This window comes from Rhinoderma darwinii, chromosome 1, assembly GCF_050947455.1.
Source record: "Rhinoderma darwinii isolate aRhiDar2 chromosome 1, aRhiDar2.hap1, whole genome shotgun sequence".
In the NCBI taxonomy this organism is placed as follows: Eukaryota; Metazoa; Chordata; class Amphibia; order Anura; family Rhinodermatidae; genus Rhinoderma; species Rhinoderma darwinii.
In genome coordinates this window covers 638781250-638807049 of record NC_134687.1, presented here as the reverse complement: position 1 = coordinate 638807049, position 25800 = coordinate 638781250, and the positions used below count along the sequence as shown (strand labels likewise).

Sequence of the window (25800 nt, the reverse complement as noted above, 5' to 3'; positions counted from 1 at the left end):
CCTCTGTAAGACCATCCTCACCTCGAGATTGTGGAGAAATGATAAAATTGTATATTTCAATTGTGTACAAAAAAAAATAAAAAAAACCTTATAAAATGTTTTATTATGGATTTTTTTGAACTATAAATAATTTTTATCGCCCCATAAATAATGTGCGGACTTATAAATGATGATATTTTACGAACTTCTTTCAGCGTGAAGTTTAAGGAGTTCAGAAACATTATTGTAAAGTGTCTTCCCATTTCCGGTCAGGACTGGATGACATTATTCGTGATAGGGTAAGAGTTATTCTAGAGAGACCCCAACACGAGGACAACGTCTCCCCCCGAGCTTATGTGACAGCGAAATACAGAGTCAGACTTGTCTCACGACTGAAGGCTATTTCCACCGTGATCATAAAAAGCCGATCCTGAAATTATAACTATGCTACAAATAGTTCTTCGTCTTGTACAGATAACGGGGTCACTAGTGAGACAGATATAGATTATAACACATCACGTCATTTATCTCATCCGCTCTCTACAATGTCAGGTTCAATATGTTGGTTGTACAACATTAATGGTGCGAATCCATAAACCCCTTCTAGATAGTAACAAGAAAGACGCCAGTAATCCATCAGTCATGTCCAAACACGGCCATCCCCATGACAACACTGAACGTCATGGTTGGGGGGGGAGAAGTATGGAGGGGTTTACAGGCTGAGCCCGCTCCGTACGCTGCAAGTAGGACTGGGCGATTAAAAAAAAAAAAAAAATCTAGATTATTTTCAACCCTATAGACGATTTTCAACTTAAATCTCGATTTTCTTATTTTTAGGAGTAATTAAGGATTTACTGTGCATGCTTTTCCCTTATGTAAAAGAATTGGGTCTTGGTATTTTTTTACATAAGGGAAATGCAGGCGCAGCTATTCCATAATATATACTGATTATCAGGATTGTCCCTTAGGTGCTACGTGTGATCACTTATAAACGAGACAATGCTGATAATCAGTATATATTATGGAATAGCTCTGCCTGCAATTCCCTTATGTAAAAGAATGGTGTCTTGTTTTGTTTTTTTTAGATAAGGGAAAAGCATGCACAGGAATTCTTTAATTACTCCGGCTAAGCAAGCTAAAAAAAAAAAGAAAGAAAGATCTACGATTTGTATATGAGACAATCTCTCTCATCTCTGTATATCTGACAGGGGAGAGACTGTCTAAAGTAAATAGCGAAGAGAAAAACACTGCATATGAGACACATCTATCTCTTCTCTGTATTTAAGACAGGAGAGAGACTGTCTAATGCCAATAAAGAAGAGAAACGCTGATACAGTCGCTCTCCTCTGTTTACATTAGACAGTCTATCTCAGTCTCCAGGGCGTGGGGTCTTCTTCCTTGTCCTTCATACTTACCTGGCTGCAGGGTCCCCTCCTCAGTCCTACTCCTTGGGTCTCTCCTTTCCCCTTTAGAGCCCGCAGGATCCAGTGTGTGTCCTCGGGTTCCATATCCTCGTCTTCTCCTCAGTACATGGGGCGCAGGGCCAAGCAGCAATGGTTGTGTTGCGTGGTGAGGCGCCCCGGCAGTCGTGCAGAGGAAAGGAAGACGTCGGGGGTCAGAAGGGTGTACGTTCGGGGAGCCCGCTGGTGCTGGACTCGCTGCTGCTCTAGCGGCTTCTTCCTCCAGCGCCCCTCCCTGCCGTGGGGTCGGGCTGATATCAATTAGTCAGAATATATTATGGGATAGCTGAACCTGCAATTCCCTTATGTAAAAGAATCGTGTCTCTGTATTTTTTACATAAGGGAATTACATGCACAGTAATTCCTTAATTACTCCAACTAAGCCGGCTAAAAAAAAAATATTTACTATTTGTATATGAGACAGCAGGATTTGATCAGAACCCGAATGGTGCTGCAAAGAAAGGGCGATTTATTGCCCAACCCCAGATGCAAGTGTATTACAGCAGACACCTCACGCTAAGGCCTTATTCACACAAACGTTGCAGTTCCGTGTGACATCCGGGTACGGCGCGCATCTGTGTTTTTCCACACGCGTATGTCATCCGTATCTCACGCGTTTTTACGTCACTAAAAAAAATGAAGGAGGTGTATTTCTTTTTCTCATCATTTCTTTAGCAACTGTTGCGTGGATCACGAACAGCACACGGATGTGTGTCCGTGATTTTCACGCACCCATTGACTTCTATAGGTGCGTGATGCGCAGAAACACAATGTCTGAATGGACCCATTGAATTGCATAGGTCCGTGTGACGTCCGTTGTTTTAACGCACGTAACACGGACGTGAAATAGACTCGTGTGAATAAGGCCTAACGATCAGGAAGAGAGAGAACTCCAATCCCGGCCTTTTGACTACTTAGATGCCGTGGTCAATAGCGACTGCAGAATTTAAGCGGTTGTTAAAGGCATGGTGTCGCCCGAAAAACATGTTTTTTTTTTAAAATTTAAACATTTAGTGTGTGGGTGATTAAACATTGTTCAAATTTTTTTTATTTTTTTCGCGAGTCAGGAAATATTATAAATTTTTTCAAATTTATAATACTACCCATTTTTGGTCACTAGATGGAGCTAGTTCCCAAAATTGCAGCATTGCAACATTGGGTTAAAAGCTCTCGCTCTAGTGAGCTCTCAGCATCCCCCCCTCCTTTATCCTGGCTAGTGCCGGGATAAACGAGGGGTTTGAAAGGTTTAACCTCCTACACTGTGTGTCGCCATTTTTTGAGGTAACCCACAGTGTAGTAGGTTTACATACAGTAGTAAACACACACAAACACACATTGAAATCGCTTACCTGCTCCTGCCGCCGCGGCTCCCTCCGGCCCGTCCGCTCCCTTTGCTGCCGCTGTTCCATGTGCACAAGTCCGGAAGCCGCGACCGGAAGTAGTAATATTACAGTCCGGCCGCGACTTCCGGTCCACAGGAAAATGGCGCCGGACGGCGCCAATTTCGAATAGGACTGTGTGGGAGCGGCGCATGCGCAGTTCCCACACAGACGCCGTACACGGACGTGAATGGGACGGGAGCCGTTCACAGTCCCTATGGGACTGTGGCTGCCGTACTCCATGTCTGTGTGTGTCGTTAATCGACACACACAGAAATGGAACAAAAAATGGCAGCCCCCATAGGGAAGAAAAAGTGTAAAAATAAGAAACAGTAAAACACAAACACACAAATGAATATAAACGTTTTTATTACAGCACTAACATCTTTAACATATAAAAAAATTATTTGCCATGACACTGTTCCTTTAAATTCTGTCCTTTCAGACAGCTCATTGGCTCCTCTCGACAGGATCACGGGGTGCAGATGGTTGTCATGGCAGCCTGGGGGCCTAATGAAGGTCTGCCATCTTTCTGCTCCCATTAACCCTAATCACAATATACTGCACTACATTAGTATTACAGTGTATCGTACCGGCGAGCTAATCAGCATTAGTTCATGTCCCCGAGGGGAGGAATACAATTTGTTAAAAGTAGTCAAATAAAGTTTAGTTATGTACAAATAAAAAGAAACTTCTTCCAATTTTTTCCATAAAGTAACGTTAAAAAAACAGCAAAAAACTAATAAACATACCTGGTATCACCGCATCCGTAAATGTCAGAACCGTTACAATATAATGTTTTTTACCTGTATGGTGAACGCTGTAGAAAAACAAATGCTAGAACAGCAGTTTTTATAAAAAGTGATCAAAAACTACACCTGGTCCCGCAAAAAAACCAAGCCCTCACTCCGCTCCACCCATGGAAAAATGAAAAAGTTCTGGCTCTGAGAATTTGGTGACACAATACAATTTTTTTTTTAACTATTTGTTTTCGTATTTGTAAGGCTATATTCACACGACAGTGAATAAAAAATGGCCATTAAAAACTGATCAACTGCATCAGTGCGTCTCCAAGTTTTCATCCATTTCCAGTCCATTAGTTTTTAACCCCTTAAGGACGCAGCCTTGTTTTGGCCTTAAAGAGGCTCTGTCACCAGATTTTGCAACCCCTATCTGCTATTGCAGCAGATAGGCGCTGCAATGTAGATTACAGTAACGTTTTTATTTTTTAAAAACGAGCATTTTTGGCCAAGTTATGACCATTTTTGTAGTTATGCAAATGATGCTTGCAAAAGTCCAAGTGGGTGTGTTTAAAAGTAAAAGTCCAAGTGGGCGTGTATTATGTGCGTACATCGGGGCGTTTTTAATACTTTTACTAGCTGGGCGCTCTGAAGAGAAGTAACATCCTGTTCTCTTCAGAACGCCCAGCTTCTGACAGTGCAGATCTGTGACGTCACTCACAGGTCCTGCATCGTGACGGCCACATCGGCACCAGAGGCTACAGTTGATTCTGCAGCAGCATCAGCGTTTGCAGGTAAGATCGACTTACCTGCAAACGCTGATGCTGCTGCACAATCAACTGTAGCCTCTGGTGCCGATGTGGCCGTCACGATGCAGGACCTGTGAGTGACGTCACAGATCTGCACTGTCAGAAGCTGGGCGTTCTGAAGAGAAGAGGATGTTACTTCTCTTCAGAGCGCCCAGCTAGTGAAAGTATTAAAAACGCCCCGATGTACGCACATAATACACACCCACTTGGACTTTTGCAAGCCTCATTTGCATAACTACAAAAATGGTCATAACTTGGCCAAAAATGCTCGTTTTTTAAAAATAAAAACGTTACTGTAATCTACATTGCAGCGCCTATCTGCTGCAATAGCAGATAGGGGTTGCAAAATCTGGTGACAGAGCCTCTTTAAGGCTCAGAGCCCATTTTTGAAATCTGACATATGTCACTTTATGTGGTAATAACTTCGGAATGCTTAAACTTATCCAAGCGATTCTGAGATTGTTTTCTCGTGACACATTGGGCTTTATGTTAGTGGTAAAATTTGTTCGATATATTCAGTTTTTATTTGTGAAAAACTGCAAAATTTAGAGAAAATTTAGAAAAAATAGCATTTTTCTGAATTTAAATGCATCTGCTTGTAAAACAGACGGTTATACCCCCCAAAATAGTTACTAGTTCACATTTCCCATATGTCTACTTTAGATTAGCATAGTTTTTTTGAACATTTTTTTATTTTTCTTGGACGTTACAAGGCTTAGAACATAAACAGCAATTTCTCATATTTTTAAGAAAATTTCGAAAGCCTTTTTTTTAAGGTACCTGTTCAGTTCTGAAGTGGCTTTGAGAGGCCTATGTATTAGAAACCCCCATAAAACACCCCATTTTAAAAATTAGATCCCTCAAAGTATTCAAAACAGCATTTAGAAAGTTTTTTTAACCCTTTAGGAATTTCACAGGAATTAAGCAAAGTGGAGGTGAAATTTGCAAATTTAATTTTTCTTGCTGAATTTCAATTGTATTACATATTTTTCTGTAACACAGAAAATTTTACCAGAGAAATACTACCAAATATGTATTGTCCAGATTCTGCAGTTTTTTAGAAATGTCCCACATGTGGCTCTGGTGCGCTCATGGACTAAAACACAAGCCCCAGAACAAAGAAGCACCTAGTGCATTTTGGGGCCTCTTTTTTATTAGACTATATTTTAGGTACTATGCCAGGTTTGAAGAGGTGTTGAGGTGCCAAAACAGTAGGAATCCCGCAAAAATGACCCCATTTTGTAAACTGCACCCCTCAAGGAATTCATGTATGGTTGTTGTTATCATTTTGACCACACAGTTTTTTCAATTGGGCTGTGAAATTTATAAAATGAAATTTTTTCGAATAAGATGTCATTTTTGACAAAATTTCTTATTGTCACAAGAAATAAAATACCCCATTTTGTTGCCCAATTTGTCCTGAGTGCAGCAATACCCCATTTGTGTTGATAAACTGCCGTTTGGGCCCATGGCAGGACTCAGAAGGAAAGGACCACCATTTGGCCTACTGGAGCTTTTTTGGTGCTAAGTCATGTATGCAGAAGCCCCTGAGGTACCTGTACAGTTGAAACCCCCGAGAAGTGACCCCATTTTAAAAACGACACCCATTAAGAAATTCATCTAGAGGTGTAGTGAGCATTTTGACCCCACAGGTACTGTGTAAAAGATAATGCGCAGAAGATGGTGCAGAGTGAGATTTGCAATTTTTTCTATATATATGCCATGTCAGTGTCCGATATATTGTGCCCAGCATGTGCCACTGGAGATATACACCCGATAAACTGTAATGTGGGTTCTCCCAGGTACGGCAATACCCTACATGTGGCTGTTATTAGCTGCCTGGGCACACGGCAGGGCTCAGAAGGGAAAGATGAGGGGGATAAGCTGTGCGGAATGCGTCAGGGTAGATGAAAAATCGAAGGCCTCATTCACACGACAGGGTCCGAGTGTCGGCCGGGAAAATCGCCCGTTTTTCCCGGCCGGTTTGCATCCGTTCCGAATCGGTTCCGGGCCGTGTTGCCGGCCGATTTGGACCAGATTTGCATTCGTTTTTTTCCCTGACCGTTTTTTAATCGGATGAATTTCATTTGTCAATTGTTTTTTTGAGTCAACCCACTATAAACACACCCAGTAAGGTCACATGATTGCCAGTCAACCTTTTTCACTTGCTTACAGAGTATAGAGAGCTTTGTCTGATCCCCCAGCTGCATTTCATTGGATAGGATTCAATAGGATATAAATGAAGTTTATAGTAGAATGAACACATATTCCATAGCAACAGATGCCTAATTAAACTACACATAGATACTGTTCATTCCAGGTCCATCAAGCACAGGAATTTCCAAAAAGGTCTGTTTATATGGAGTTTGGGTTTATTTCCTCCTCACCTCCATCTGTTCATGCCATGTCTACCAAGCATAAAAAAAATCATTATGCCCTTTTTTATATTATCTTCACATTACTAATAATGTTAATTCTTTTACTTCATTAGTTTTCAACATTCTTTTGTATGTCCCCCTGGACAGAGCGCTTGATGTCTCTGTCCATATCTGGATAGGGACATCAGGGGCAACTCCTGAAGTGGAATCTCCATGTGGCCGGTGATTCCACTTCAGGAGTTTCCCCTGATGTCAATGTCCATATATGGACAAAGAAATCAAGCGCTCTGTCCAGGAGCGGAATCCCCGAACACACGGGGATTCCGCTCCTTCAGGGAGCTAAAGTGGGACTAGCACATAGAGCAGGGACCTCGCTATAGCAGTAGCAGCCGCTGCAGCTGCTAGCGGCGCCATCGGCCATGGTAGATGTCGCCGCTAGCAGCCGCTATGGCTGCTATAGCGACGCCTGAAGAAGCGCCAGGGCGGAAAAGAGGCTGATTCGCCGGGCCAGGGAGATTTGAGAAGGGAGCCATCACAGCGCCCCCTTCCACAGGCTGAACACCTCAGCCCTGCCACACAGTACCCCTGCATATAGCAGAGCAGGGACCTCGACACAGCAGTACCCCCAAAGTGTTACCTCCAGCATACAGCGCTTCTTATGAATGGGATACACTCCTCCTCCTCACATGCACTCTGCGCTGTGAGGAGGAGGAGAGAGTGCGCGAGCGACGGTAGGCCCGGCCATCACTCGGGACACATTCCGTTGACGGCCGTGTATTACCCGGCCCCATAGACTTCTATGGGAGCCGGGCACCCGGCCGAAAATAGGGCATGTCCCATTTTTTGACGACCGGTTTTCCCGGCCCGTCAAAAAAAATCGGTCGTGTGAATAGCCCCATTAGGGGTCTATTGTTCCTAATGCAGCCGGGTGACGGACGATTTATGAACGGCCGTCACCCGGCCAGGAAACCCTGTCATGTGAATTCCGCCTAAGGGATGTATGGTAAATTGTAAAACACTTTCATACAGAGCCCTGGTTTTTCGGGACACGTGTCACATTGATATATTGTGTCCTTCCTTATCCCCCTCTTATAGCAGACTTTAAACCTCTTTTGACTTTTTCCCTTCTTGGCAGTTTGGGGAACTTCTTCCGGAAAGTGTTACCCTGGTAAGATGCGTGTGACCTCTCTTCCAGAAGTACTGGGTGCCCCCACTTCTTGGTCCCTAAAAATTAGTTTCTTGATAATCACCTCTAAAATTTCCAGGAAAATTCCCGTCTGGCCTGTACATCGACGTAGCACGTATGCATTGCACAATGCCATCTGTATGAGGTGCCCGGCCAGCTTCTTATACCATACCCTCGATTTCCGCATGGTGCTGTAGGGCTTGATCTGACAAGTCCTCCCCTCCCATGTACCTATTGTAGTCCGGGATGCAGTCTGGTTTGGGGGTCTCTGTACTGGTACGTCGTACAGGTACGTGGGTACTGGTGTGGCCATGTATTGTTGTCAATACAAGGACATCTCTCTTGTCCTTGTACATGACACACAATATGTTGCTGCTAGATTGTGCCCTGCTCTCACCCCTTCTGAGTGTTTTCCAAAGCAGAGTCTTAGGGATGCATCCCAGATTTCTTCTAGCAGTGCCGCATGCCGCAGGACTTCTGGAAGCGAGGCACTTGAAGAGTGGGACGCTGGTATAAAAATTATCCAGGTAGAGTTGGTGACCCTGGTCCAGCAGTGGGTGCACCAAATCAGACACAATTTTTTGCATTAACTCCCAGTAAGGGGGGGCATTTGGGGGGCTGAATACTGCTGTCCTTCCTTTCATATATCCTAAATCTGTAGGTATACCCTGATGAACTCTCGCACATCTTCACGCCATACCTTGCCATCTTACCCGGCAGGTACTGGCGGAATTGAAGCCTCCCTTTAAAATGTACCAAGGACTCATCAATAGAAATACACTTCTCGGGGGTGAATGCTGGGAAAACCGGGCACTGAAACGGTCTAATAGGGGTCTCCGTTTATACAAACGGTCAAAACTGGGGTCATCTCGGGGTGGGCACGGCTCATTATCAGTATAATATAAGAAGCGAAGTATTGCCTAATTTATTTATTTTTTTTAGGTTCCAGTTCAGTTCTGAAGTTGCTTTGAGGGGCATATATATTAGAAACCCCTATCAAACACCCCATTTTAGAAACTAGACCCCTCAAAGTATTCACAACAGCATTTAGAAAGTTTATGAACCCTTTAGGTGATTCATGGGAATTTAGAGCAAAGTAGAGGTGAAATTTACATATTTATTTTTTTTGTCAGAAAATCCTTTTTATACCATTTTTTCTATAACACAAAAGTTTTTACCAGAGAAACGCAACTTAAGGCTGGGTTCACACGACCTATTTTCAGACGTAAACGAGGCGTATTATGCCTCGTTTTACGTCTGAAAATAGGGCTACAATACGTCGGCAAACATCTGCCCATTCATTTGAATGGGTTTGCCGACGTACTGTGCAGACAACCTGTCATTTACGCGTCGTCGTTTGACAGCTGTCAAACGACGACGCGTAAAAATACAGCCTCGTCAAAAGAAGTGCAGGACACTTCTATACATTACATGCGGGACACTTATACACATTACATGCGGGACACTTATACACATTACATGCGGGACACTTATACACATTACATGCGGGACACTTATACACATTACATGCGGGACACTTATACACATTACATGCGGGACACTTATACACATTACATGCGGGACACTTATACACATTACATGCGGGACACTTATACACATTACATGCGGGACACTTATACACATTACATGCGGGACACTTATACACATTACATGCGGGACACTTATACACATTACATGCGGGACACTTATACACATTACATGCGGGACACTTATACACATTACATGCGGGACACTTATACACATTACATGCGGGACACTTATACACATTACATGCGGGACACTTATACACATTACATGCGGGACACTTATACACATTACATGCGGGACACTTCTATACATTACATGCGGGACACTTCTATACATTACATGCGGGACACTTCTATACATTATATGCGGGACACTTCTATACATTATATGCGGGGCACTTATATACATTATATGCGGGACACTTCTATACATTATATGCAGGACACTTCTATACATTATATGCAGGACACTTCTATACATTATATGCGGGACACTTATATACATTCTTTCAGACGTAATTTGAACCGTTCTTCATTGAACTCAATGAAGCACAGCTCAAAATTTACGACTGTCAGAGAAGTCTCGCAAAATGCGAGGAGGAGCAATTACGTCTGAAACGAGGCAGCTGTTTTTTCCTGAAAACAGTGTCATTTCAGACGTAAAAGCCACTCATCGTGTGCACATACCCTAATACTTATTGCCCAGATTCTGCAGTTTTGAGAAATATCCCACATGTGGCCCTCGGGCGGTAATGGACTGAAGCACCGGCCTCCGAAGCAAAGGAGCACCTAGTGGATTTTGAGCCCTCCTGTTTATTAGGCACCATGTCCGGTTTGAAGAGGTCTTGTGGTGCCAAAACAGTGGAAAACCCCCCAAAAGTGACCCCATTTTGGAAACTAGACCCCTTGAGGAATCCATTGTAGTTTTCTTGGGGTGCATGCGGCTTTTTGATCAGTTTTTATTCTATTTGTAGGTGGCGCGGTGACTAAAAAACAGCAATTGTACGATTGTTTTTTTTTTTGTTTTTTGTTTTTACAGCGTTCACCGTGCGCTATAAATGACATATTCACTTTATTCTGCGGGGCGATACGATTACGGCGATACCAGATGTTTATAGTTTTTTTTTATGTCTTATGGCGTTTGCACAATAAAATACGTTTTGTAAAAAATCATTTACTTTTTGTGTTACCTTATTCTAAGAGCCAGAACGTTTTTATTTTTCCATCAATAAAGCCGTGCGAGGACTTATTTTTTGCGTAACGAACTGTAGTTTCCATCAGTACCATTTTTGAGTACATGCGACTTTTTGGTCTCTTTTTATTCCATTTTTTGGGAGATGAAGTGCCCAAACAATTGTGATTGTGGTACGGTTTATTATTATTTTCTATTACGGCGTTCACCGCGCGGGATAAATAACAAAATAATTTTGTAGTTCAGGCCGTTACGGACGCGGCGATACCAATTATGTATAGTTTATTTGTTTGTTTATATATTTTTATTAATAATAAATGACTGATAAGGGAAAAAGGGGGATTTTTACACAACTTTTTTAAACTTTTTTTTACTTTATTACTTTGTCCCACTAGGGGACATGAGGGCAGGAGGCCCTGATCGCAATTCTAATACACTGCACTTCATGCGTAGTGCAGTGTATTAGAACTGTCAGCTACTCACTGACAGCAAGCATTGTGGATCCTGACATAGTCAGGACCCACTAGGCTTCTGTCCATGGCATAGCCGAACGCCATTGTTTGGTGTCCAGTTGCCATAGTCACCATCGCCGGCCGCTATCGTGTAGCAGGCCGGCAATGGTAGCTTAACCGCTAAAAAGCCGCGATCCCTATTGAACACGGCTTTTAAGGGGTTAATCAGCGGGGACACAGCGATCGGACCCTGCTGTAGGAGCTGAGACAGCAGCTGTCACAGCTCCTGTATGTGTCGGGAGGACGGCCGAAATGGCCGTTACTCCCGAGACGTACTATTAGGTCATGGAGCGCGAACGATACAGCTGCCATGACCTAATAGTACGTCCAAGAGCGGGAAGGGGTTAACGGCCATTTGACATCCATTTTGCATCTGTTTTTCATGACGATTAAGAAAAAAAAAAAAAAAAAAGGGATGAATTTCATTGGTCAGGCTTTTTTAGTCCCAACCCCCTGAAAACACCCAAAGGAAAGTCATTGTCATGATTGTTTCACACCCCCCCCTGTAGATAATGCCACACAGATTCCCTGTAGATAATGCCACACAGGCCACCTGTAGATGACGCCACACAGCCATGATGTAGATAATGCCACACAGCCTCCCCGTAGAAATTAACAGGGACTATCTCTGTAAATTCTGGACAGTCCCGGAAAATTCACTACAGTTGACCACTATGTACAATGCCCCCTGTACTAGCGCCACGCTTGTAGTGAGCGCACCAATACACTACATATAACGTTCGGCTGCCCTACATACTCACTGATGCAGCGCCATCTCTCGTCTTCTTCAGGTGCGGTCTCTCGTCTGCTCAGGATCTGCCAAGGTGGCGCGATGACATCGTGTCGCTTTTGCCAAACCCGTGAAGACAAGAGACCGCACCTGAAGAGGTCGGCGCTGCATCGGTGAGTGTCATCGTAGTTCCCTTGCAAATCCCCACGTCACAGATCAATATTTCACGGTTGTTACATGTATTGACAGACGGTAAAAACGGATCCATTGACTTCTATGTAGGCCGTCCGGCCGCGAAAACAGCCAAAAATAGGACAGGTCCTATGTTTGGACGGCCATTACTCACGGGCCGTTAAAAAAAACCGGCCGTGTGAATACACCCATAGAACATCATTGTTCTGAAAACGTCCGTGCGATGGCCGTTTTTCACTGTCGTGTGAATATAGCCTAAAGGTCGTACATCATGGAAAAGTAGAAATTTGGTATCGCTGTAATCGTATTAACCTACATTTTTACCAACACGGTGAAGGCTAGAAAAAAGGAAACCGAAAAAACATTGGGAGGAATCAGAATTTTTTCCCCCCATCTCACCCCACAAAAGGTTTTTGCAGTTGCAGTGACATTATGTGATACTTTATAGGACGCCCCGAAAAACCAACTCGTCCCGCAGAATCTAATCCTCGCACCGCCGCACTGACAGGAAAACAAAAGTTATAGATTTGATAAGACAGAGAGGGAAAAATGAAAACCGTCCTGGTCGTTAAGGGGTTAACCTGCGGTGCGGATTATAGACACGCAGGATATCGGATTTATACCGCGGATTCGCTGCGCATTTGTTGCAGAATTCCACCATTAAGTTCAATGGGAAAGTCAAATTCTGCAACAAACGCCATTGTTCCCTCAATCCTCTGCGGCTCCACCGCGCGTTCACAGCAACGCTGCAGGTTACACGTATAGAAAGAAGTAGTGTCACGTGACCACTGCAGCCAATCACAGGCTGGAGAGGTCACATGTCCTTATAGGGGCCACCTGTACACAGCCGAAATCGCAGGGGTGTGTTGCTACGGTAACGCTCGGAGAGGTGAGGATCGGCCTTGTTGTATTTCTGTAGTAGAAACTGGGCTCTTCATTCCATCAAAACAACCGAACCCTAAGGCCCCATGCACACGACCGTAAAAAACCTCAGTTTTTGCGGACCGCAATAGCGGTCCTTAAAAACGGAGCCATTCACTTTCATTGAACACTGACACCTTTCCGTAGCACTACAGAAGGGTGTCAGTGCCGTGGAAATGTTCCGGGAATTATGGAACATGTCCGTTCTTTCGCATTTTGCGGGCCGCGCTCCCATACTTTGTATGGGAGCACGGCCCGAAAATGCGGCTGTCAGTCAGCGGCCGGCCGTACCCGCAATCGCGTGCCGCGATTGCGGGCACGGTCGTGTGCATGGGGCCTTACACAACGGTGACAAAAGGAAACCATTTGCACGGGATACGTCAACATTGAAATCAAGTTTGCCAGTTTGGGTTCCGTTAATGGATGAACCCATGACCAGCGCCCTGACACAGACGAAGCCTTAGTTGTACGTCCCGAATGTTGTCATTACAAAATACAACCAAATATCCCACAAAACACCAGACCACAAATAACCCCTTACTGCTCTCTGAAGTTCCTGCACTACTTACCCCAAAGAGGCCGGCACTGAAGGGGTTAAATCCCTGCTCCGTCTGGGTTTAGGAGTCCAGTGGGCGGGGTCACTCAATGACTGACAGCGCTCTGTCTACACACTCATACAGGAGTGACTGAGCACACCCGACCAGCGTCTGCTCTTTACCTCTTACACGGCAATAGATGAAGGACCTGTGATGACGTCACTACCGTGTGACCGGGGTAGGAGAGGCGGAGCTTATTAGTGGAGAGGAGAGATGGTGGATGAAAAACCTGTGAATGATATTAAGATCACGTGTCCGGCGCATGAGGGGCGGAGCTTAAAAGTGGAAAGAATGAACGCTGTATGAAGGACCTGTGACGATGATCACGTGACACGAGGGCAATGAGGATCATGTGACCGATGAAGGAGTGATCGGAGCTTAGCAGTCCAAAATATAATGGGTTGTGATGACGTCACCATGTGACGGTACAGGAGAGGCTTGTTAGTAGTGGGGGTGTGTGTGACCTGTGATGTTGATCACGTGACATGAGGGGCGGGTCCCTGTGCTGTTTGGAGAAGTGAGGATGATTACACATGAGGGGCGGAGCTCTATTACGGGGAGGGGCTCCTGTTCTGTGTGGAGAGGTGATGATGATCACGTGGCATGAGAGGCGGAGCTCTGTGAGGGGGCGTGGCTCCTGTCCTGTGTGAAGAAGGGATGGATTCAATGCTTTCTTCGATAGGTTGTCAGTAGTTGTGTGAGAGCTGGAGACAGGGGGATGCTGATAGGTGTAGTCCTCTCATACCTCCTCCCTGCAATGTCCTCTAAGATATTATAACAGTCTTGACATGCTGGGAGTTGTAGTTCTCTTCTCATAAACTTCCTATAATGCCCTCTGATATCTTATAATAGTAGCCTGGACATGCTGGCATACCTCCCAACCGTTCCGGATCCGGCAGGACAGTCCCGGTTTCTCACCGCCGTCCCGTGAGGTCTGCAAAATGTCCCACTGGGCGCTGCATCAAAACAGCTGATCACTGCTGACTGCAGCAGCGATCAGAAGAAGGCAGGAGTCTTGCAGCAGAGTTCTCACTGGGATCTATGCCAGCCCGTGAGTGGTCCAGTCACCTGACCTGTCACCTGTCATCTGATGTCACCATTCACTTTCATTGAACACTGACACCTTTCGGTAGCACTACGGAGGGTGTCAGTGCCGTGGAAATGTTCCGGGAATTATGGAACATGTCCGTTCTTTCGCATTTTGCGGGCCGTGCTCCCTTACTTTGTATGGGAGCACGGCCCGAAAATGCGGCTGTGAGTCAGCGGCCGGCCGTGCCCGCAATCGCGGGCCGTGATTGCGGGCACGGTCGTGTGCATGGGGCCTTAGACTCCTGCCTTGTTCTGACGGTGAGTGACGTCAAGCAGAGCAGAGTAGTGGCAGCAGTAGGGCCGGCTACCTCTACCGCTCTCCGCTCTGGCGGCAATGTGGCACCTACAGGGGGACTGTGTGTGGAGCTATCTACTGGGGGCTGTGTGTGGAGCTATCTACAGGGGGCTGTGTCTGGCGCCGGGCGACATGCCCGTAGGCGTTGCTAGCACCCGAGGGGGCCCCGGTGCAAACGACAGCCAAATACATGCCTTAGCGCTGAATGGAAGGGCATGTGCCTTACAATGACGCTGATTGGCGAGGCAAAATGACTTGCTCCGCCAATCAGCACCTTTTAACGATGCTAGCGGCGCGATGACGTCATGACGCCGCTTTTGTGCTTGAAAGGTGCTGATTGATGGGGCAAGTCATTCTGCCCCACCAATCAGTGTCATTGAACGACATGTCGTCCAGCTCCAGCAGACCTGCTCAGAAGAGAGCAGATCTGCATTTCCTTCGGACTGCGCGGTAGCGGGATCATGTGAGTATGTCAAGTTGTTTGTTCTTTTTAAATGGTGACTGGCAATATCTATAGTGGGGGCTCCATCTACAGGGGGGGTCGTCTATATGTGGGCCACTATATACAGGGGGGGTCTATATGTGGGGATGTGGGCCACTATATACAGAGGGTATATATGTGGGCCACTATATACAGGGGTGGTCTATATGTGGCCACTATATACAAGGTGGTCTATATGCGGGGATGTGGGCCACTATCTACAGGGAGGGATCTATATGTGGGGATGTGGGCCACTATATACAGGGTGGTCTATATGTGGGCCACTATCTACATTGGGGTCTATATGTGGGGCACTATCTACAGGGGGTCTATATGTGGGGCACTATCTACAGGGGGGTCTATATGTGGGGCACTATCTATAGGGGGGTCTATATGTGGGGCACTATCTACAGGTGGGTCTATATGTGGGGCACTATATACAGGGGGAGCTGTATGTGAGACACTATACAGGGGTCGGCTATATGTAGAGCACTATCTATCGAGGAGCTATTTTTGGGGCACTTTCTATAGGGGTGGGCTATATGTGGGACACTATATACAGGGGTGGGTTGCCTGTGGGGCACTAGCTACAGGGTGGCTATATGTAGGGCACTGTCTACAGGGGTGGGCTATATGTGGGACACTATATACAGGGGAAGCTATATGTAGGGCAGCACGATGGCTCAGTCTTTAGCACTATTTCCTTGCAGCTCCGGAGTCCATATGTGGGTACTATCTACAGAGGGCTGTATCTGGGACACTATCTACAGGGGGCTATGGGGGCACTATCTACAGGGGGCACGGTGTGTGTATGGGACACAGTGTATCGTACTATTATAATCAGGGACATAGTGTATGGCGCTATTATAGTTAGAGGTGCAGTGTATGGCGCTTTATTATATATAGAAGTGTTGAGAATTTTAACTTCGTTTATAGGTCCAGAAATGTTATAAAAGTGAGAAGCTGAAGACATCTGAGCGGAAATGGGTCATGGCCAGGAGAAATCCATCAGGATGGACCAGAGGGAGAAGAAAATAACTAGAATCTGAGACGTCACCGGTGAGTCACTTAATGTAAATGTTTATTCTGCCTCTAATCAGTACTGTAGTCGCTGTTTGATCTGCAGCGAGATAATAGGTGGTATGATTTTTTTTTTTGTGAAACAGCATCTCCAATCCAATCCTTACTATTTTTCGGGCCGTGCTGGGAGCTGTAGTTTTACGCTGTACAAACCTATACGGCAGGGGTTTCACTAAATTGAGCTGTATTTGTTCTGGTGTTGTATATATGTACTGAGCTTGGTTCTGATGCTGTATGTAAGTACAGAGCTTTGTTCTGATGCTGTATATACACATGAGATTGGATTTGGTGCTATGTATATGTATTGAGCTTGGTTCTAGTGCTGTATTTATGTACTGAGCTTGGTTCTGGTACTGTATATATGTCAGAGCTTTGTTCTGGTGTTGTATATATGTACTGATCTTGGTTCTGATGCTGTATTGTAAGTACAGAGCTTTGTTCTGATGCTGTATATACACATGAGATTGGTTTTGGTGCTGTGTATATGTATTGAGCTTGGTTCTAGTGCTGTATTTATGTATTGAGGTTTGTTCTGGTGCTGTATATATGTACTGAGGTTGGTTCTGGTGCTGTATTTATGTACTGAGGTTGGTTCTAGTGCTGTATTTATGTAATGAGGTTTGTTCTGGTACTGTATATATGTAATGAGCTTGGTTCTGGGGCTGTATATATGTATGGGCTTGGTTCTAGTGCTGTATTTATGTAATGAGGTTTGTTCTGGTACTGTATATATGTAATGAGCTTGGTTCTGGTGCTGTATATATGTATGGGCTTGGTTCTAGTGCTGTATTTATGTAATGAGGTTTGTTCTGGTGCTGTATTTATGTACTGAACTTGGTTGTGGTACTGTACACATGTCAGAGATTTGTTCTGGTGCTGTATTTATGTACTGAGCTGGTTTCTGGATCTGTAATTATATAGGATATATTTATAATAACAAAATTGCAGGTCAGATAGAATTGTTCTCAATTCATTGTATTTTTAATGGGAATCTGTCTGGTAGTTTTAACCCCTTGAACCTCCACCATGCGGTAATGACCTGACAATATTTCCAAACATTCCCCTGTGTTTTTTTTCAGATGCAGCAAAATCTTTAAAATCCACTTTTAAAACGGCGCACACTATATGCTAATTACTCATTAGAAGGTCATGGGGCGGTGCCGCTATCCTGAAGAGTCACATAGTCCTGCCTCCAAACCCACCTTTCCATGCCTGATTGACATCCCCCTGGCTTATACAAATTTCTCGGATGTGCCATTGCCTTATGGCACTGTACACAAGGGGGGGGGGGCTGTGTGGCACTATACACAAGGGGGAGCTGCAGTGGCGGATTATCATATTGGCGGTTCGGGCGGCCACCCGGGGCCGAAGGCTCCCAGGGGCCCCATGGCAGCCCGAACCTCACATCGTCTTATAAAACTATTAAACGCACTAGCGCTGCTAACTGCCGCTACGGAGATGGGAAGGAGCAGGGAATTGGCCGGGATAGGGGGGTAGGTAGCAGGCGTTAAGCACGTCTGCTAGTGCTTAGGACACGCCTCCCTGACAGTGCGGGCACCGCCATTGAGTAAACGAACAGCGACGGACGGCTGTTCTGTTACTCCAAAGCTGGAAGAGAAGAGCCGGGCGGGCGGTCACCGTCGCTGAGGTTAGTACTGGCTGCCGGTTTATCTTCCCGACCGCTGGCTGTATTTTTACGGCCTGCGGTCAGGGTCCTTAAAACCCGAGCCATAGACTTTTTACGGCTCGGGTTTTAACTTGCTGCCCGAGCGATCGGGCAGCTGAATATCGGGTCTCCGGCTGCCAGTGACTGCCGGGGACCCTAAGGAGAGGATAGAAGCAGCTTTCGCTGCTTCTGTCTTCTCTGATCACTTGTACACAGCGCTCAATGAACGCTGTGTATAGGAATAGAGGCAGCGGCCGCGCCGCTGTCTCTATTCCTCCCGGGGATCATGTGACTGGTCACATGATCGCCGGGTGCCGTTACTGACAGACTGCTGCTGGGTCTTACTAGACCCAGCACAGCCCTATTAGTGACAATCGTCCCTATGAGAGGGCTAATTTCCCCTGTAACTGGGGCTGCTGTGCAGCTCCAGTTACAGTGGAAAAACATGGTGTAAAAGAGAGAAAAAAAATATATAAAGTTCCCCAAAGGTCTTTTTTGACCTTTGAGGGACAGACGATAGTAATAAAAAAATAGTGAAGTAAAGTGCAAAAAAAAATTAAATAATAAATACACATAAAATACCCACCCCAAAAAAAAACGTCCCCCCCCCCGCCAATCATTGTTGTAGCTCTGACCCAATTACCCTAATATAGACATGTAATATATTAAAATTTACGGTAAATAATGACGATTACAAATAAAAGGTCTATTCTAGGGTAAAACTATGTTATTACCAAAAAAAATAAATAGCTGAAACGTAAAAAAGCTTATTTTTTTACTATTATTTTCAAACTTAATGAATAAAAATTCTAAAATAAGCAAAAAAGGCGTGTATAAAAACGATAAAAAAAAGAAACCTGCATTGTCTATGGAAAAATTGGCGCAAAAATCACGTAGTTAGCACAACAAATAAAAAAGTTATAGCCATTTAACTAACACGTGGCTAAACGGTATCTGGTCAAGAAGGCTCAAAATAGCCCGGTCCTGAACTGGTTAAAGTCACTGGCCGACGCTAGGTGGGGGATTATGCAGTAAGGGGGAGGGCTAACCATCTAACTGACGGCAGCTAGCTCTATGGGGGGGGGAATAATAGTTTCCCCCCATAGATCTCACTTCAGTCAGTTAGACGCTCAACCCCCCCCCCCCCCCCAGCCTTGCAGTATAGTAACTACTGAGGACCCTATGGGGGAAGGGGGGATTATTCCTAGAGCCCTCTGCCTGCAGTCAGATGGTTGGACCCCCTTGCAGTATAACTCTCCCCCCCCCCCCTTCATAGAGCTCTTAGCAGTTATTATATATTTTTTTAATTTTTTTTTAATAAAAATTTGTGTTTGGTTCAACTTTGTAATTACGTTTTATTAAAAAATATTTTCACTTTTTGAGATACAGCTGCTTTGTATGCTGTATCCGTCAGGTCAGCAGGACTGACGGGATCAGTGAAACAGGCCCGCGCTAAATTATAATCTTAGATGTGATAGATTTGTGCTGGATCCTGCGTGTCACTGATCCTGTCAGTCCTGCTGACCTGACGGATGCAGGATACAAGCAGCTGTATCTCAAAAAGTAAAAATATTTTTTAATAAAATCAATCAATCACACTGATACACACACATACATTTTATATATATATATATATATATATATATATATATATATATACAGTGAAGGAAATAAGTATTTGATCCCTTGCTGATTTTGTAAGTTTGCCCACTGTCAAAGACATGAACAGTCTAGAATTTTTAGGATAGGTTAATTTTACCAGTGAGAGATAGATTATATTTAAAAAAAAACAGAAAATCACATTGTCAAAATTATATATATTTATTTGCATTGTGCACAGAGAAATAAGTATTTGATCCCTTTGGCAAAGAAGACTTAATACTTGGTGGCAAAACCCTTGTTGGCAAGCACAGCAGTCAGATGTTTTTTGTAGTTGATGATGAGGTTTGCACACATGTTAGATGGAAATTTGGCCCACTCCTCTTTGCAGATCATCTGTAAATCATTAAGATTTCGAGGCTGTCGCTTGGCAACTCGGATCTTCAGCTCCCTCCATAAGTTTTCGATGGGATTAAGGTCTGGAGACTGGCTAGGCCACTCCATGACCTTAATGTGCTTCTTTTTGAGCCACTCCTTTGTTGCCTTGGCTGTATTTTTCGGGTCATTGTCGTGCTGGAAGTCCCAGCCACGAGCCATTTTTAATGTCCTGGTGGAGGGAAGGAGGTTGTCACTCAGGATTTGACGGTACATGGCTCCATCCATTCTCCCATTGATGCGGTGAAGTAGTCCTGTGCCCTTAGCAGAGAAACACCCCCAAAACATAATGTTTCCACCTCCATGCTTGACAGTGGAGACGGTGTTCTTTGGGTCATAGGCAGCATTTCTCTTCCTCCAAACACGGATAGTTGAGTTAATGCCAAAGAGCTCAATTTTAGTCTCATCTGACCACAGCACCTTCTCCCAGTCACTCTCAGAATCATCCAGATGTTCATTTGCAAACTTCAGACGGGCCTGTACATGTGCCTTCTTGAGCAGGGGGACCTTGCGGGCACTGCAGGATTTTAATCCATTACGGCGTAATGTGTTACCAATGGTTTTCTTGGTGACTGTGGTCCCAGCTGCCTTGAGATCATTAACAAGTTCCCCCCGTGTAGTTTTTGGCTGAGCTCTCACCTTCCTCAGGATCAAGGATACCCCACGAGGTGAGATTTTGCATGGAGCCCCAGATCGATGTCGATTGACAGTCATTTTGTATGTCTTCCATTTTCTTACTATTGCACCAACAGTTGTCTCCTTCTCATCCAGCGTCTTACTTATGGTTTTGTAGCCCATTCCAGCCTTGTGCAGGTCTATGATCTTGTCCCTGACATCCTTAGAAAGCTCTTTGGTCTTGCCCATGTTGTAGAGGTTAGAGTCAGACTGATTAATTGAGTCTGTGGACAGGAGTCTTTTATACAGGTGACCATGTAAGAGCTGTCTTTAATGCAGTCACCAACTTGATTTGGAGCGTGTAACTGGTCTGGAGGAGGCTGAACTCTTAATGGTTGGTAGGGGATCAAATACTTATTTCTCTGTGCACAATGCAAATAAATATATATAATTTTGACAATCTGATTTTCTTTTTTTTTCTTATATAATCTATCTCTCACTGGTAAAATTAACCTAGCCTAAAAATTCTAGACTGTTCATGACTTTGACAATGGGCAAACTTACAAAATCAGCAAGGGATCAAATACTTATTTCCTTCACTGTACGTACGCCAACATTGTGATGGCTGACCTAGAGGAGACGTCGATCTATGTATCCCACCACTTTACCTCGGTACTTGGGTGGTGGCGTTACATAGATGACGTCTTCCTTATTTGGACGGGTGACCTGCTTGGTCTCAATGGGTTTTTTGAATATCTCAATGATATTGATTCTGATATTAAATTTACCATGGTAATGTCTGACACTAGTATCCAATTTTTAGACACTAGGGTTTATATTCAGGACTCCAAACTTATGACGGATCTGTATGTCAAGGAGACAGATTGCAATAATCTATTGAGTTTTTACAGTCACCACCCGAGGGGGATGATCAGGTCTCTACCGTATAGCCAATTATTGAGGGTTAAACGGATAGTTGATGACCCTACATGCCTGGACCACAAACTGGACATGATGGTGGGTAAATTTCTGGACAGAGGTTACCCAGATAGACTCCTAAAAAAACATATCCAGAGAGTACAACAAACTGATAGGATCCTATTGAGACAGGATAGTAGGAGGGATCGACAGACTGCTGTCAGATTCCCTATGACCTCTACATTCAGTATCTATAGTTCTAATGTTGCAGGTATCATTAGGAGACATTGGAGGATTTTGTCCAATTATTATGATGGAGTGGTAGAATTTCAGTCACCCCCCCTCTTCTCATATAGAAGATCTCGGAACTTGAGGGATAAACTTGTGAAGACAGACGTCTGTGCAGTTAACAGTCGGGTTAGAGGTGGACTACATGATGTGACACGCCATGGGTGTTTCCCTTGTCTGTCGTGTGACAGTTGCGCTATCATGTTAAAGGGTAGTTCTTTCATACATCCCACCACTGGTAGAACGTACAGAATCACTTCACATTACACATGTCGAAGTGACTGTCATTTACATTCTACTATGCCCGTGTAATCTGATTTATGTGGGTGAAACTACAACTGAATGCAGGTTGCGACTGAACAACCATAAATCTAGCATTCGGACGAAGAAAGTTGAACTTCCTGTACCTAGACACTTCACAGAGTTGGGACATAGCGTGCAACAGCTTAGATTCTGTATTATTGATAGGGTTCCCCCCCTTAAACGTGGGGGCAATAGGGAACTGATCCTCAAACAACGGGAGGTTCAATGGATTAATAAACTTAACTCCCTTCATCCTAATGGTCTCAACATGGATTATCCTTTGAATGTATTCAAACGCTGATTATATGTGTACAGTTAGTACTTTTGGGTGTGAGTAACCTTTTGGATGTCTGTCCTTCTCCTTTTAAGGCACCTGTTTGATGTGCCTTTGTGGACCCTGGGGTTCTCTTGCCTGATGGTACCATTCATTATTTATTCGTTACTCTGAAAAATTTTATATATATTTTTTTGATGTATGGAATAGGAGTAATTATATTATAAATTGATTTTAATGTGTTTATTAATTTGATTCTCTTTTGTCTTGTAGATTGAAGACTTTGAGATGTTGAGATTAACACTGAAGGACACTTACCAACTGGTATTAGGATGGCGATATTTATATGTTTGTATTTTATTCTGCCTACGAGAATGTTCAAGAATTTCAAGAAAGGTCTCTACTGTGTAGAAGATGCTACAGCGCTGACCTGCACGGATGATATATATTGTGTACCAGAAATAATAGGGGGGTAGTTGAGAGGGGAATAAGCCCCTTTTTTTCTTATAACTCGAAACACGAAGTAACCTAAAATGTATCCGGGATGAGGATCTGACATATTTGCATGTCGAGATTCTTCGTATGACGGTATTCCCTTGATTGATTCATATGGGGGATATCTTGTCTTTTGGGTTTTAATAAAACTTCATTGTGATGTTATCTACCATCTTTATCTACCTACATTCTTACCACATATTTTGTGTTATGGAATACTGATGTGATATATATATCTCCGTGCAGGGCTCTTTTTCAGCCATTGCTGCGCATACATCCCGATAGTGGTATCGCATTACTGGCAAGTTTTCCAGTTTCCACTATGGCGTGGCTAAAGCGTTTTATCGCATTGCGCCTGCGCGGGACTGCAGCCCCTCTATGATGTTGTAATCAGGCCGCGATGTACAGGGTCATAGTGCTTGGCTGTGCACGTGTTGGCAGTAGCCAATAGATGGTGTGAGTTGGGGCATGCGCAATATGGCGATTATGGCGCCGAAATTCTTCTTTCTTTTTTCACTGACATCTCGTGGACAGATGGTCCTTGTTTACCTAGATTGGTGAGTGCCAGCTTCTGTGTATCATACTGTGATTGTTGATTAATCTGTAATTAATATGTTTTCACTATTATATACACATACATGTCACTTAATACAGTTGTGATTATTTACATCTAAATGTCAGTGATTGACTCATGTTTTTGCACTATATCTTTTGCTACACTTTTATAATATATCGTATTTTCTGATACATTGTATAACTACTACGATTCATTACACCTGTTAATTGAGCTGCGGCTCTGTCTATATATGTCAATGTGTGGTTTTCATTTACTGCTTGAAAATGCTTCCATGGAGGAAGTGAAACGTTGCAAGTTTGGGTAACAGCCCAGGGCCCATGGTCTACTTAATCCGCCACTGGGGAGCTGTGTGGTACTATACACAAGGGGGAGCTGTGTGGTACTATACATAAGTGGGAGCTGTGTGGCACTATACACAAGGGAGAGCTATGTGGCACTATACACATGGGTAACTGTATGGCACTATTTACAAAGGGGATGTGGCTTTATCTACAGGGAGCTGAGTGTGGAGCAATCTACAGGGGGCTGTGTGTGGCACTATCTACTAAGGGGGGGCTGTGTGTGGCTCTATCTACTAAGGGGGGGCTGTGTGACACTATATACAAGGGAGGGGGTCTTTGTGGCATTATATACAGTGGGAGTTGTATAGCGCTATATACAGTGGGGGCTTTATGGCGATATCTACAGGGGGCTGTATGGCATTATCTACAAGGGGGAGGTAGGGGCGCTGTCTACAAATGGGGGTGACACTGTCTATAGGCGGGGCTATATAGAACTGTCCACAGGGGGGGCTGTATAGCACATTCTACAGGGGGCATTATTTATAATGGGGGCTGCGTGTGGCACCCGGGGGGGGGGCCCAGTCAAGAGTTTGCTATGGGGCCCAGTCTTTCCTAGTTACGCCCCTGGTCCACATGCTGGGAGTTGTAGTGCCCTCCTCTTATTCCTCCTCCCTGTAATGATATCACATAACAGTCTGGACATGCTGGGAGTTTTAGTTCTCTTGTACTCCTTCCTGTAATATCACATAACAGTCTGGACATGCTGGGAGTCATAGTTCCCTCCTTTTATACTCCTCCCTGCAATGATATCACACAATAACAGTGGACATACTGGGAGTTGTAGTTCTCTCCTCTTATACTCCTCCCTGCAATTATATCACACAATAACAGTCTGGACATGTTTGGAGTTGTAGTTCTCTCAGAATCTACATTTAATGTCCTCTGATGTCTTATAATAAGTCTGGACATGCTTGGAGTTGTAGTTCTCTTTTATACCTCTTCCCTATAATGTCCTCTAATAGCTAACAGTCTGGACATGCTGGGAGTTGTAGTCCTTTCCTCTTATACCTCCTCCCTGTAAAGTCCTCTGATATCCCATAATAACAGCCTGGGCATGCTGGGGGTTGTAGTCCTCTCCTCTTATACTTCCTTCCTGTAATGTCATCTCAGATATCCCATAATAACAGTCTGGACATGCTGGGAGTTGTAGTTCTGTTATACACCTTTCTGTAATGATATCACATAACAGTCTGGACATGCTGGGAGTCGTAGTTCTCTCCTCTTATACTCCTCCCTGTAATGATATCGCACAATAACAGTCTGGACATGTTTGGAGTTGTGGTTGTCTCATAATCTTCCTGTAATGTTCACTGATATCTTATAATAACAGTCTGGATATGCTGGGAGTTGCAGTTCTTTTCTTTTATACCTCTTCCCTATAACGTCCTCTAATTTTATATAACAGTCTGGACATCCTCTTATACCGCCTCACTGTAATGTCCTCTGATATCCCATAATAACATCCTGGATATGTTGGGAGTTGTAGTTCTCTCCTCTTATACCTCCTCCCTGTAATTTCCTCTGATATCCCATAATAACAGCCTGGACATGCTGGGAGTTGTAGTACTCTCCTCTTATACCTCCTCCCTGTAATGTTTTCTGATATCCCATAATAACAGTCTGGACATGCTGGGAGTTGTAGTCCTCTCCTCTTACATAATCTCCCTGTAATGTCATCTGATATCCCATAATAACGGTCTGGACATACTGAGAGTTGTAGTCG

The 25800-nt window shown here is 44.3% G+C and overlaps 1 protein-coding gene across 3 annotated transcripts in view; it reads right to left on the bottom strand.

The window, feature by feature from the left end:
• The window catches only part of LOC142663708 (uncharacterized), a 225059-nt gene extending 211033 nt beyond the window's left edge, over positions 1–14026 (bottom strand). Inside the window, exon 1 of one of the 3 annotated variants that reach the window (XM_075842530.1) lies at positions 13595–14026. The gene's annotated coding sequence lies outside the window, so the exon portion shown is untranslated. The remainder of the gene's footprint in view (positions 1–13594) is intronic. The other 2 variants (XM_075842600.1, XM_075842649.1) reach the window with 2 other exon arrangements.
• Positions 14027–25800: the final 11774 nt, after the last annotated feature.